We start from the raw sequence: 14,701 nt of genomic DNA, 5'->3' as shown, positions 1-14,701 counted from the left end.
CATACAACATAAACAAATACATACAAATGACTAACTAAACACAATTTACTCACTGAATATGTGCTATTCAGGACCTGCTGTTCCTATATATGGCTGGTGGGGTTAGTTCTGCTAGCTGAAATATATGGAATGAGTGATGTATTGGACGTCATCATTGATGACGTTCATTCGAACGAATGATAAAGGGGGCTAAGTTTCGTTAAGTTGGTGCATATAGCCGCGATTTGAGTTTCTTGAAAACTGGCCGAACACGTTTGCTGAAATTTGACATGTATATGGACCAGAATGCGATCTACCTGTTGGCGTAGGGGTTATACCTGGCAAAAATCAAGTTTTCGAGTATTTTGTGTTTAAACTTTTTTTGTGGGAACGGGCACGCGCTCAAATAAACATTGTGACGTCACTTCACAAACAGCGTTAGACATCCGCCATCTTGTAACGCGACAAAGAAACTCAGTGTCATTAATACAATAAACACAGAAAAATATGATTGTGTTTAATAATCATTAATACAAATGTCTATATTTTGTGCAGCGGATGTTTATTCAGACAGATACGGCAGAATTATGTAAGTATCTTTGTGTACTTTACAGTAGATTTGATAGTGGTAAACAACTGCGTACCGGTAAAGTTCAATCTAGCCGATTTTACTACGCAAGAAATTTAAGTATCTCACTGGCAAAATGAGCTTGACACATAAACAACAACCGGATCCGATTTACATCCACAAAATATTGTGGGAATCCGATGCAATGCAAATTACTCATGTTTGATAACGTTTGATGAATTCGTTATATCAATATGCATTAACATTCAAGGGGAATAATTTTTAATTGAAATGTGCGATTCAATGACAGTGTTATATTGGGATAATAAGTCGTTTAGCCGTTATCATGATAAGTATATTGTTTGTTGTGTTTCATTTTCATAAAAAACATACTTTTACTGTTTTTTCCTTAAAGTAAAACAGTTCAGTAGTCATTATATCTTGAATTTTAAATATTGAAATAGATGTCGGATATTTCATATTTTCGGACGTTGCTACGTAAGCTAGTTGTCAACATAATTATTAATATACTGATTTACCTTTTACGCATACAGTTGTGCAACTGTTGTCTACGTAATGATACGCTGTTTAATGTCTATAATGTCTTCCTGCCCCTGATGATAATAAGTATTTATCTCAACAAACCCCAGCAATGTCAATGGTCTGTCAACATAAGAAAAATATTAGCTAAAGAAACTTCAGTGTACAATTTATATAGCAGTGTCCGACAAATCCATTGCCCGTAGCCCGGGGGCTACAGAATTTTTTCATCGGGCTACTGAAATGTTTCAGCTGACGCCCGCCGGGCTACTATAAATCTATAAGAGCGGTAGCCCGTTTTATTGACAGACATACGTAGAATAAACACGCTGACCATGTGTTTCTACACCGTGTCTTGTTTATAATCCGATAACAAAGTGCAATCAATTATCTTATCAATCACCGATCACTTGCGGTAATGTCGTAAACAGTAAGAGTGCATTTTAATCATTCAATCAGAATCAACATTTGTCGTCTGCTAATAATATAATGAGAGCCGGTTGGATAGTTGGCGCACATGATGCAACATCATTTCGCAGTTTGGAATTCTTTGTTAACCGCAACAATGAGTAAGAGCGACTACGTTTTTGATGTCGTTAAATATCCAAGGATGCCGAACATTAAATAAATCAAAACAATAGCGGATTCTTCAAAACGGTAACGAAACCGAAAATGAATATTAATAACAACGCGGTTAACACCTGCTAATTAGTTTGCATTGTCAATTAATAATTGGATTGATCGACTGTTAATCAATAATCCCATATATGCCCAATTTAATTTTTTTTAAACCAAATTATGGGAGGGTAATATAGACGATGAGAGTCATAAACACAAACGTTTGAAATTTTCTAAAGTGTCAATTGAATTTCGGCATATGATTCTATTTAAAGATATGATGAAATAAGCTCCCAATCAGGACCGTTCAATTGCAACTTGCGTAAATCACCTGCGACGGTTTGCACACGTTGTGTACAGCTATTTTAGGTTACAAAATTCTACATTTAATAAATGAATTTCTTTGTCCAGACAGGGACCTATACAAACGTATAGGCCCCTGGTCCAGATAAAAAGCGCGCACAAATTGGCATGGGTGTATTTATTTGTAAATAAAAATTTCGTAGCGGGTACATCATTGAGATCATTTAGTTTCCATTAAAAGTTTCGTTTTGAATTTCAACTAAAGTACCGGGGTATCTCGCGAATTATTTGGCATTGACATTTCCTCTTAATAAAATATAATGTAAACACGCTGTATCGTTACCGTTACACTGTATCAGTTCCTTCATTATTGAAACAATTATTGTATTGTATACTGACTGCACACTAGTGTCGTAACATACGGATGCAATACGTAAATTCGGACAGAACTTAAAGTCGGACACAAGTAAATAAATGATTTAATACTCTTGATTTCTTGAAACTCGGTATTTGTTGTTAAAAAGAGCAATTGCATTGATTAACACCATACGAGTCAGTCGTATTGATCATCTAAACGCTTTATTTACGTTTCCAACTTAACGTGCTGTCCGAATTTAAGTACACATACATGTACACATACATGTAATATCTATAACATGCAATAAGAAATTTGTCGGACACTGATATAGTATTGACATACCTGTATGATGAAGCCAACCCCGTATCAAAAGTCAACCAGAGTCGTAACATATTTATGTCATGCTATAAATCAAAGAATACTCATTTTCTTGGATACATTTCTACATATATTGGTGAATGAATATAAATTACTGCACCGAGGAATATTTTAAGGTTCAAATGTTTCAAATGCATCTTACAATAGATGAAAATAACTCTCATCAGTCTGAAATTCACAATTTTGACGCCATTGTCGCTTTGTCCAAGACTAGTTTTAATTTGGATACTTTCGAACGACCTTGACAATTTTTGCTGAAATTGTAAACATTACTTTCGTTTTCTGAAATCTATTATTTGTGATTAACAACAAGTCTGGTGGATTATAAAAATGATTTCAGTGTGAATCGGGTAGTTTTAAATATTTACTTTGAGTTTGTATTTACACTACAATTTGTTCACAAAACAAGCCAGAATATTCTAAAATACCGGGAAATGTCATTCTGAATTTGAAAACACTTGAGCACATGGTATGTTACTAAAAGTAGAAATACCATCATATGACCGTGAAATCTCGGGAGATTCGCATTTCAAGAAAGTCTGTCACATCGCTGTTTTTCTCGATATGTAAGAGCAGAATAGATAAATTTTAAATGTTTAAGATAGTATTTTGTGAAAGAATGTATCAGTTAAATGTGAAAAATGTCAATCTTTCCAATCAAGTGATTGATATGGGCCAATAACTGCATTTAAAAGCTGTTTTGGACCGGTCTTTTTTAACTGTCGACTTTTCGGCATTTTCTGGTTGACTTTCCTAATGGGGTTGGTCCATAACTATAAAGTCGCGCCAGTCAAAAATCATAAAAAGCGACATTTAAAGTTATGGTAGCCAGAATGAGAAAAATATGTACAACTGAGCAATCAATCATGACAGACTGATGTCTCAGGTTAGTGCAGTGATTTTTCCACCAGATTCTCACCAAGGTGATCCCGGTTGATTTCACCACAATTGAATATATGTCAGTACACAAATAAATTATACAGCAGGCAATGACAATCGATAAATGTCTTAGTTTTAATTTAATTGTTTGCACAAATTTGGACACTCTTTGTGTCTGAGATATGTTGGGTTAAATGACCTTTACAACAAAACATACATCTCTGAATCTGCGATACATTACAGTTAAAGTTTAACACGTAAAATACCAGTATTCAGATCTGAAAATATCCTAAAAAACTCGTATGGTATGAAGTACATAATATCTTGTGACGTATTTTCATTTTAAATCTTGAATTTAATGACGACTTGAATTTAATGACGACAAGTCGGACATGCAGTTAAATATTTTTATACGTATATCGTGTGACATAATTTCATTTAAACTCTAGATTTTAACGACATTAGTCTGACGCGTGCGGCGTTATTTTATTTAACAGTAAAACAAAAATTAAGTAGACTATCAAAAAAATACAAAAAGTGTACTTGTAAATAAAAACTCCTTCATTCCGTATAAAGATTGTACGTTACAGCAGAGCTCCAGATAACTTTTCTGAGTAATTGGGTTAATACCCACTACTTTTGAGTTCAATTGGGTATTTTCATATTCAATTGGGTACAAAAAAGTCGGTACCCACAACGGGTACTTTAATTGACAATTGGGTACCTTTGTTTTAAAATTGGGTATGTTCATTGTCTTAAATTCTCACCTGCTTATCTGAATAAGCTGGTTGTAGTTCCACTGTTAATTGATTAGTTTCAGAGATTTTGTGTAATTATGTAGATGTATCCATAATATACAGTCTTGATTCAAAAAAAAAGTTCAACGATTTTTTCCACCAGTTTTCTTACAATGTAAGCACTGACAGCAATTGCCTCCGACATAATATCGTCAAGAATTAGTTTCACTATATTTTCCGCTTCTGATTTTGTGTTGCCTGCGGTTAAATATCTTAAAATTGAGTTTCTTTGTGCCTAGGATACGATGTTTCCATTTTTAAGGCCTCACGATTTCGACATTTTCACAACAATAACACGTAGTCACAAAGACACTTTTTTCCGTACATATTATTGTACTGAAGGTTATACTGAAAGCGCTTGAACAAAGCGGACAGAATCCGGGTATTTCGGACCAGGGTATTTCCGGGACAAATTTACTCGTTATGCAAAGGAAAAATATGATATGCGTAATCGGCAATTTCAATGGGGTTTCGGAACGCATGGTTTTATTTTTCTATGCGTAATCGGCAATTTTACATTGGGTATTTGCACAAATGCCCACCTTATCTGTAGCTCTGTTACAGTAATCTGTGAAACAACGTCATTAATAAAACAAAAATATATGTTTGACAACAACGGTGGCTAATAATGTTTACGAAAAAATACAAACAATATAGATTTATCTATTACATAACATGTTAGAATTTTATCATGCATTTATAATCACTCATAAAGAGATTTCAATATACAGTTACATGCATAGACAGTTTTTTTAAGCCAGTGCCCTTTGAATTCAGAAAATAATCAAGATAAACCATAAAATTGGGAAAAAAAGATAGTAAACCATAAACTTGAGAAAAATGAGGCATTATTAATATGATTATAAATAACAGAATTACAATAATTTTGTTTGGAAGTGCATGATTGAGTGCATTTTAAAATTTATATTATAAAATGCTGCTTGAATTTCTTTTTACCTTTCATATGTAAAAAAAGAAATATCATCTGCTAGTGCAAAATATGACTGGGAAAGCTGGTTTATGGTCATTTCGTAGCAAAAGAGAAGAAAATAAGTGCATTAAATAAATGAATTCATATTTTTGTATCTGGAATAGTTGTATTTTAAATAGATCCTCCACCCTATAATGGCCGAATAAGGGCTAAATTGCTTTCCGACTTGAAATGAAAAGGCATATTGGTTGATCGTGTAGCGTTTATGTGCAAAATTTGAGGGCCAATTGATAAAGCTTGTTGATGCCAAAACAGGTTACTGGTAATAATAATAATTTATTATCAGGTACATGTACACAAGCAAATAAGTATATTTAACCCTTTCAGTGCGGGAACCGAATTTTAAAGGCCTTTGAAAACAGTTTGGATCCAGATGAGACGCCACAGAACGTGGCGTCTCATCAGGATCCAAACTGTTTGCTATTCTGATAGTATTCTTTGAAAATTTTTTGAAGAAAATGCTTATTTTAGAAATTCAGCAGACGACATTTTAGCAGACGACAAATTTCCCAGCATGCAAAGGGTTATTAAAATGCTTAAGGTGTGGAAGACTCATAATCAGGTTTGGTGTCCCTCAAACCCTAAGCGTCTTGTAATTCCTTATGCAGTTTGTAAAGATAGTGCCGCATCCTGACACGTAAAGCTTGTGCTTTGTTGGCAGCGTTAGTTGGCTGTTAACAGGTTCATTGTGGTTATCTCCACCATCAGTCTGTCCGTCTGTCCTAGCCACTATCTCCTACACCATTAGCACTAGAACCTTGAAACTTAAACACATGGTAGCTATGAGCATTATGTGCGACCCTGCACTATATGGAATTTTGATCTGACCCCTGGGTCAAAAGTTAAAGGGGATGGGGTGGAGACAGGTCAGAGATTTTCACTCATTTTTAGCTTGACTAATATATATGAAATATATATAATGGAGCTATCCTGATCACGTCGGCGTTACCGTTAGCGTGCACATGTTAAAGTTTGTGTACTACCCCAGTGCTCCAGCTAGCAATAAATAGAGGGGCGCTGCGCCCCTCTAAATTTTGCCCCCTTAAAAAGCGCCCCTCTATTTTTCTGTCAAATGCCCTTTTGGTCTCTAAATTCCTGTTTTTCGGCCGTATAAATCGCCAGAAACATCGACATGAATACACATAACACAATTACCGGTAAATGACTGCCTGGGCGTAATAAGTCAACACATTGTGAACAAACAAGCCCAAAGGGCATGGTTTGTTATCAGATTATTAATTAGCCTTTTGTTGCAGACGATAGTAACATGCTGCGAAAGATTATCTCTGAGGTCACGCTTGATTAGGCACAATCACACTCGAATGAAATCAAACTCAGCACTATTGATTTTTTTAAACTTCTTAATTGTTTGGCTATGATTTTTTGTTTGCCAAAATAGTGATTTTTAATTCAAAACACCTATTAAAATTTGAAAATAAATCATCCTTTTTAATGCGAATATGCGGTTAATTTTAAGTCCGAAATTACGGCTTTGAAAAACGTATTTGTGTTTGGAATTTATTTCTGAACTTTAAACCACTCTCTGTCCTCAATCATGATGAATTTTAACATGAATAGGGGCAGACAGTTGTTATTTCAACAAATAAAGAGCTTGTTTTGATGGAGGATTTATCACTCTGCAAGTAAAATGTAATTTTGATAATGTCATATATTTTCGCGACCTAACAAAACTGTCAACGTTGTTCATATTAGTTGAAATAACGTGTTGTAAAATAAATGTATCAATGTTTCATTTTTAATCTCCAGACTGGATGCTACTTCATGGTGACATTGATCATTGTTCAGACTTTAAATTTGTCAATATAGATCTACATATCTCTAATGCGTGTAGTCGGATGCTAACCCAAGTCGGTTATGAAATTGGCTACGAAGTTGTTTTCCTTAGCGCCAATGTATATAGTAATATATTTATTATAGTTTCATTACACAAAATGAGGAACAGCATACAATTGGTGAAAACATCCAGTGCACTTATGTTTACAATTCATAAGTATATAGTGTAAGCAAAGTATATACCTAAGTATATTTATAACCAAATGCCCTATTTCCGAAAATTACGCGTGAAATTTGCCCTTTTTGGGGAAGCTCCCCTCTATTTTGAAAAGCTGGCTGGAGCACTGTACCCCATATATTTTCTTTGTCCTTTTACAAATTACTTTTATACTTTGCATACATGTACTTCTTTACCAACATGACCCTTATCTATAAACAAGAGCAGACAACTGTATCAAGCATTTTGACAGAATTATTGCCCCTTTTATACTTAGAATATGCATATTATTGATAAATCTATGTTAAAGTTTGCATACCACCTTAAATATTTTCTATGTCCTTTGACTTATTGTTTTCATATTTTGCATACTTCATTACCAACATGATCCCAATCTATAAACAAGAGCAGACAACTGAATCAAGCATTTTGACAGAATTATTAACCTTTTATACTTAGAATATGCATATTATTGATAAATCTATGTTAAAGTTTGCATACCACCTCAAATATTTTCTATGTCCTTTGCCATATTGCTTTCAGATTTTGCATACTTCTTTACCAACATGATCCCAATCTATAAACAAGAGCAGAAAACTGTATCAAGCATTTGACAGAATTATTGCCCCTTTTATACTTAGATAATTGAACATTTTGCTTAAATTGCCATAACTTCTTTATTTATGATCACATTTGATTCATACTTTGACAAAACAACACTTACCTGACATACCACAATGCACTGCACCCAAACTATCCCCCATGCCCCACCCCATAATCCCCCCCCCCAATTTTATTTTTATAATTATTTTTGAAACTTCATCTTTTAAATTACCACCAACCCACATAAACCACCCGTCTCCATGATGGCTTACATTAACCTGTCAAGCACTCGAAATCTCTTAAGACAATAGTTACGGTCAATCTCAACCATGCATGGCCGCATTACCAACCCTGGGGCGCCCCCTGGGTCAAACATGCGGCATGGGAATACGCGTCGGCCTCTGCCGCACCATTTTTTACCAATTGACTTCAAATTAATACTTAAGATTTCTTATGACAACACAGTGTCTCGACCATCCATGTTCACATTACCCACCCCAGGGCCCCGCCCACTTTGGTGGTAAAGATCCCAAGCTATTTCAGCATAATTAAAATCCAAGCCATTTTTGTGGTCAAGCACCGAGCTTTCTCACCATAATTAAAATCCAAGCCAGTTTGGTGGCAGAGACCCCGAGCTATTTCAGCATAATTAAAATCCAAGTCAGGTTAGTGGTCAAGATCCTGAACTTTTTCGGTATAATTAAAATCCAAGCCAGTTTGGTGGTCAATTTTTGTGGTAAAGACCCCGAGCTTTCTAACCATAATTAAAATCCAAGCCAGTTTGGTTGCGGAGACCCCGAGCTATTTCAGCATAATAAAAATCCAAGTCAGTTTAGTGGTCAAGATCCTGAACTATTTCGGTATAAATTATAATTAAAATCCAGGCCAGTTTGGTGATCAAGACCCCAAGCTTTTTCAGCATAATTAAAATCCTAGCCAGTTTTGTGGGGGAGACCCTGAGGTATTTCAGCATATTTAAAATCCAAGTCAGTTTAGTGGTCAAGATCCTGAACTATTTCGGTATTATTAAAATCAAGGCCAGTTTGGTGGTCAAGAACCCGAGCTTTTTTAGCATAATTAAAATCCTAGCCAGTTTCATGGCCGAGACCTCGAGCTATTTCCGCATATTTAAAATCCAAGCCAGTTTGGTGGTGAAGATCCTGAACTATTTCGGCATAATTAAAATCAAAGCCAGTTTGATGGTCAAGATCCTGAGCTATTTCAGCATAATTAAAATGCAAGCCAGTTTGGTGGTCGAGAACCCGAACTATGAGCATAATTCAAATCCAAGCCAGTTTGGTGGTAAAGATCCCAAGCTTTTTCAGCATAATAAAAATCCAAGCCAGGTTGGTGGTCAAGATCCTGAGCTATTTCAGCATAATTTAATTCTAAGCCAGTTTGGTGGTCATGACCCCCGAGTTATTTCAGCATAATTAAAGTCCAAGCCGTTTTGGTGGTCAAGACCCCAAGCTATTTTAGCATATATTTTTTTGGCATAATTTTTTTCTTACCCAATTGTTTTCGTACACACATTTTTTTCGTACCCATTTTTTTCTGTTTTTTGACAGAATAATGCCCCCTTTTATAGTTAGAAAATTGAAAATTTGGGTAAATTTTGTGTTCAGGTCTACTCTTATCCTATTTGTGTTAAGGTCTACTCGTATCCTAAAGTATCAAAGCTATATCGTCTACTTAATGTTATAAGTCATGTAACTGACATTTTTAAACATTTTATTTCTTTCCCATTTTTTTTTTTTATTAAGGTGACATACATCAACTGTTTAATAATATTAAGTCTACCTTTTTGGTAAAAATATTGTTTTTACCAAATTTTCAAAATTGACATTACGGACACATGTCATTTGCTGAATGAAAAAGTAGCAAAACTGACATTTAGTTAAATTTTCAGGAGAAGGAAAAACTTCTTTATTGAAATAAAATAGGGATACTTACAGAGTGAAACAAACACATGGGATATTTTCAGATTTGAATACTGGTATTTTACGCATCTTTAGGCAGTTCTGTGTACCAAGGATAAATACAATATTTAAACATTCATGTACAATGCACAATACTAAAAACCTGAATTGTAACTGTAATGTGTTTCAGATTCAGAGATGTCTGTGTTGTTTCTAAGTTCATGTGAAAAATTAAGTTTATATGTTTATAGGTTTAAAATTGCAAATTTTCCTCTTACTTGCCCTTGTATTTCAAGATAGAATACTTTCCTTCCCAGAGGAAAGAGATCTGGGTTTGAATCCCAGTGGGGGCTTCAGAGGATGATTCATTTTAAGAAAAATGAATATATTTGCTTTACTTTGTCTCTAACTTAACCAAATAACTCTGACAATGCCTTTACAAGTATGCAGTTTTTGATAATTCAATTATGCAAGAAACATGTATAATTTTAGGGTAGACTTAGACAGCAAACTAAGAATTGGCATCCATTTTAGTTTTTTAAGTCAATACAACAATAAATGCATATAGGAACACATATTTAAATTAAAAATGCAACAATCAGAGGACATAATCAATTAAATAGTAAATGACTACTTTAAATATTTTTTAGCACTGTTTGTTTTTCAGAGATTTGTAAATATGACGTTTTATGTTCTTCCCATTGAACTAATGCAATATGTGCTTTGGAACTGGAATCATATAGTGTTGGAAAGCTGATGGTTCACGTCCAGAGGGTCCTTGCTTCCGGAAAGCTGAAAATTGTATATGATCTCCCCACTCATTCCATCCCGCGAAACCCTTAAGGTGTCGCAAGTCTAGTTAATTATTGCAAAGTGAAAGTGATCATTCATAACAACATATTTTTACCGATAGCCCGATAGTTTGAGTAAAGAAATAAAAGAATAGAAGAAAGAATCGGGGATGATAAACACAAATACAAAAGCAGTAATACCTCTTAATGTTATGACTTACTTATCATTTACTGATTCCTAATGAAATATATAAAACTAACTGGATTTCTGTTTCTTTCTCCAAATCTGTTCTATGAAAAAGTGACAAGCGAATGACTTCCGCTTGGGACAAACCAAAACATTATTAACCGCACCCTTAATGTACAGGTTACACTATACTAAGTTTTACGCCTAGTTACATTATGTTTACAGGTAAACAATTCAATATTTTCGGAAAATTTAAGCAAAAATATAAAAAGTATCGATAAACGTTTAAATGTTTGGTTGCGACCCCTCAACATTAAATTTAGTTTGTCCAGTATCACACCACTAGACTTTTCGCCTTACAATAGGAAATTAGATTATTATGACGAATGAAAAATCCCGCGTTTCATGTAAAAAATACAGGACCATGCTCTTCTCGTCTCGAAACACGTAATCAAGACATCTTCTTGACGGTATAACACCCCACGGAATAGACTAGCCTCTGTCTCACCTTGTTGCATTGTGTACACACCGGTCTTACTGACCTGTGTACTAACGCGAAAGGAATTGTGGGTAGCACTTCTTTTACGAGTAAAAGTGAAAGCGAAAGTAGGTCAGGTAATTGTGCTTCTGATAATCGCTCTCGGTCTAAATAAAGATTCAAAAATCACATATAAACATAATTAAATAACATTTCTTTAAACAACATGTCACCGGACATACATTTGTATAATGTATCGTAGAATTACGTGTAGATATGTATAATTTATTTTACGATTCTTTGTTAAGGCATAGACCTATAGATAATCTATAGGTCTTTGGTTAAGGTAACGGCATTCTTAATTGAGTATAGTTATCGTATTACTAGACCTGTAGCAGTTACCTGTAATTATTTTAGTGGATTACAATTAGAAAATAGTACGAATCCCCATGTTCACGTTAACTAATGCTCACAAATTACTCGAGCATTATCACATACACTAGTTCTGAGTTGATTTTATAGTAGCTGAAATAATTCGCGTTCAGAATAAATCTGAACGCTGAAACTCCGGTCTGCAAAAACCATAACGAAAAATAAATACAATACTATTTTATCAATATGCTTAAAATTGCAAACTAACATTACCAACTCATAAAGTGTTAGTTAAGTAGTCCATTTTTACCTCAAATAGCGTCGATTTGAAGTTAAAAGGCATAATTTGTTTCAGTTAAAAATCGCAATACAATCAGTGACCTCTCGCCATGTTATGAAATATTTAAATATCAACCAATCAGAAGAAGGCATTACGGTGTAATAGGCTGCGTTATCGATTAAAATATACCTGCCGTATACAACGGACACAGCGATTGGAATTGAAAATGTGAGTAGTGTGTCGATTTAAATTGGTCAGGCGTGCACAATTGAAAGAGTCATTACATAATTCTTACGGAACATTATTGAGAAATAAATTATCTACACAGGTATGTAAATATTATTGCAATCCGTTGATATTAACTTTCTGATATCGGGGCATGATTGTTGCGCACCAAATTCCTTGCGCATCTATATAGACAAAGAAGGAAAACTCTCGCTATTAAAAAGATAGAGTGGACTATTGACGCCAAGAGTCTGCCAAAGCAAAAATCATCAAAAGACTCTTAGGCGGCAATTTATATTGACTAGATTTTATAGTTAACCTATCAAATAGCTGATATTTAAATGTTTTAACCAATGACATGTGTCGTTGCGACATGGAGGTGACAAAAGGGCGCATTTTAGATCATTCTCTGATAAGCTATTTGACGGAACACATAAATAAATATATATTTGAAATATATTTGGTTCGTTACAGGTAAATATCTTTATCGTATTTTCTAAGATTACTTTTCACAAGTAACTGTTTAATATTTTGTATTTCATGTTGCTTATGTATGTGCGTGTTTTGTCTGATATAAAATTGTATTGTTTATTTAATATAATATTTTATTGCTATTTTAATGCTGTAATGTTTTACTTTGCTCACCATATCTGTAGGTAAACCATATCTGTAGGTAAACCATATCTGTTGGTAAACCATATATGTGTGTAAACCATTTATTATATTGCTTATTCTTGTTATTAGCTCATCTATTTTTTGAAAAAAAAATGAGCTATTGTCATCACCTTGGCGTCGGCGTTGGCGTCGGCGTCCGGTTAAGTTTTGCGTGTAGGTCCACTTTTCTCAGAAAGTATCAATGCTATTGCATTCAAACTTTGTACACTTACTTAATATCACGAGGGGACTGGGCAGGCAAAGTAAGATAACTCTGGCGTGCATTTTGACAGAATTTTGTGCCCTTTTAATACTTAGAAAATTGAAAATTTTGGTTAAGTTTTGTGTTTAGGTCCATTTTATTCCTTAAGTATCAAAGCTATTGCTTTCATACTTGCAACACTTACTAACTATCATAAGGGGACTGTGAAGGCAAAGTTATGAAACTCTGACTGGCATTTTAACAGAATTATGTGCCCTTTTTATACTTAGAAAATTGAAAATTTGGTAAAGTTTTGTGTTTAGGTCCTCTTTATTCCTACAGTATCAAAGCTTTTGCTTTCATACTTGCAACACTTATTAACTATCATAAGGGGACTATGCAGGCAAAATTATGTAACTCTGACTGGCATTTGGACGGAATTATGGGCCCTTTATACTTAGAAAATTGAAAATTTGGTTAAGTTTTGTGTTTTGGTCCACTTTACCCCTAAAGTATCATAGATATTGCTTTCATTCTTGGAACACTCGCAAACAATCATAAGGGTACTGTAAAAGGACAAGTTACATAACTCTGGTTGTCATTTTTACGGAATTATGGCCCTTTTTTGACTAAGTAACTTTGAATATATAGTTAAATTTTGTGTTTCGATCCACTTTACTTCTAAAGTATCAAGGCTATTGCTTTCAAACTTCAAATACTTTCATGCTATCATGAGGTTACTGTACCTGGCAAGTTGAATTTTACCTTGACCTTTGAATGACCTTGACTCTCAAAGGTCAAATAATTAAATTTTGCTAAAATTGCCATAACTTCTTTATTTATGATTAGATTTGATTGATACTTTGACAAAACTACTCTTACCTGACATAATCCAATAGACTCCACCCAAACCATCCCCCGTGCCCTCCCCCCATCCTCCCCCCCCCCCGAATCCCCCCCTATTTTTTTTAAGATCATCTCACAAATGACCACCACACCCTCATACTATACCCCCCCCCCCCACCCCACCCCACCCCCAAAATGTTTTTTTTAATGGTTAAAAAACACAAATATTTATTTTTATTATTTTATTTTTGAAATACCGTCCAACCATCACACCCAAGAATCCCCTCCCCCACCCACCCCCACCCCCCCCATATTTTTTTTGCATTTTTTCCCGCATTTTTGGAAGATAATGTAATAAATATCCACACTCCCACACTATACACCCCTCTTCACTCCACCCCTCCCTCCTTTGTGATTGAAATTATATGTCCCTTCACCTTTAAAAAGAAAATTGATGAGCGGTCTGCACCCGCAAGGCGGTGCTCTTGTTTATAATATTGATGATTCTCTGATCAGCTATTTGACGAAACACATAAATGAATATATATTTGAAATATATTTGGTTCGTTACAGGGTTGTTTTTATAACCACCCTGGTTATCACGTTTTGGGAATTGGTAGCAACCCACCGCCAATAATAGTATAAACCCTTACGGTGACAAACATTCCGTTTTAAACACACAATAAAAAACGATTTTTATTTAATTACTAACATTTTCATTC

At 34.5% G+C, this 14,701-nt stretch overlaps 1 protein-coding gene across 7 annotated transcripts in view; it reads left to right on the top strand.

Moving 5' to 3' along the window:
• The window catches only part of LOC127873190 (interferon alpha-inducible protein 27-like protein 2A), a 38,743-nt gene that overhangs the window by 4,020 nt on the left and 20,022 nt on the right, over positions 1-14,701 (top strand). Inside the window, exon 1 of one of the 7 annotated variants that reach the window (XM_052416930.1) lies at positions 12,199-12,280. The exons of 4 other annotated variants lie outside the window; for them this stretch is intronic. The gene's annotated coding sequence lies outside the window, so the exon portion shown is untranslated. Of the gene's footprint in view, positions 1-12,198; positions 12,381-12,528; positions 12,752-14,701 lie in introns of those variants that run through there. 2 more of the 7 variants (XM_052416932.1, XM_052416928.1) reach the window with 2 other exon arrangements.

This window comes from Dreissena polymorpha, chromosome 3, assembly GCF_020536995.1.
Source record: "Dreissena polymorpha isolate Duluth1 chromosome 3, UMN_Dpol_1.0, whole genome shotgun sequence".
NCBI lineage: Eukaryota > Metazoa > Mollusca > Bivalvia > Myida > Dreissenidae > Dreissena > Dreissena polymorpha.
This window is presented reverse-complemented; position numbering and strand designations above follow the sequence as displayed.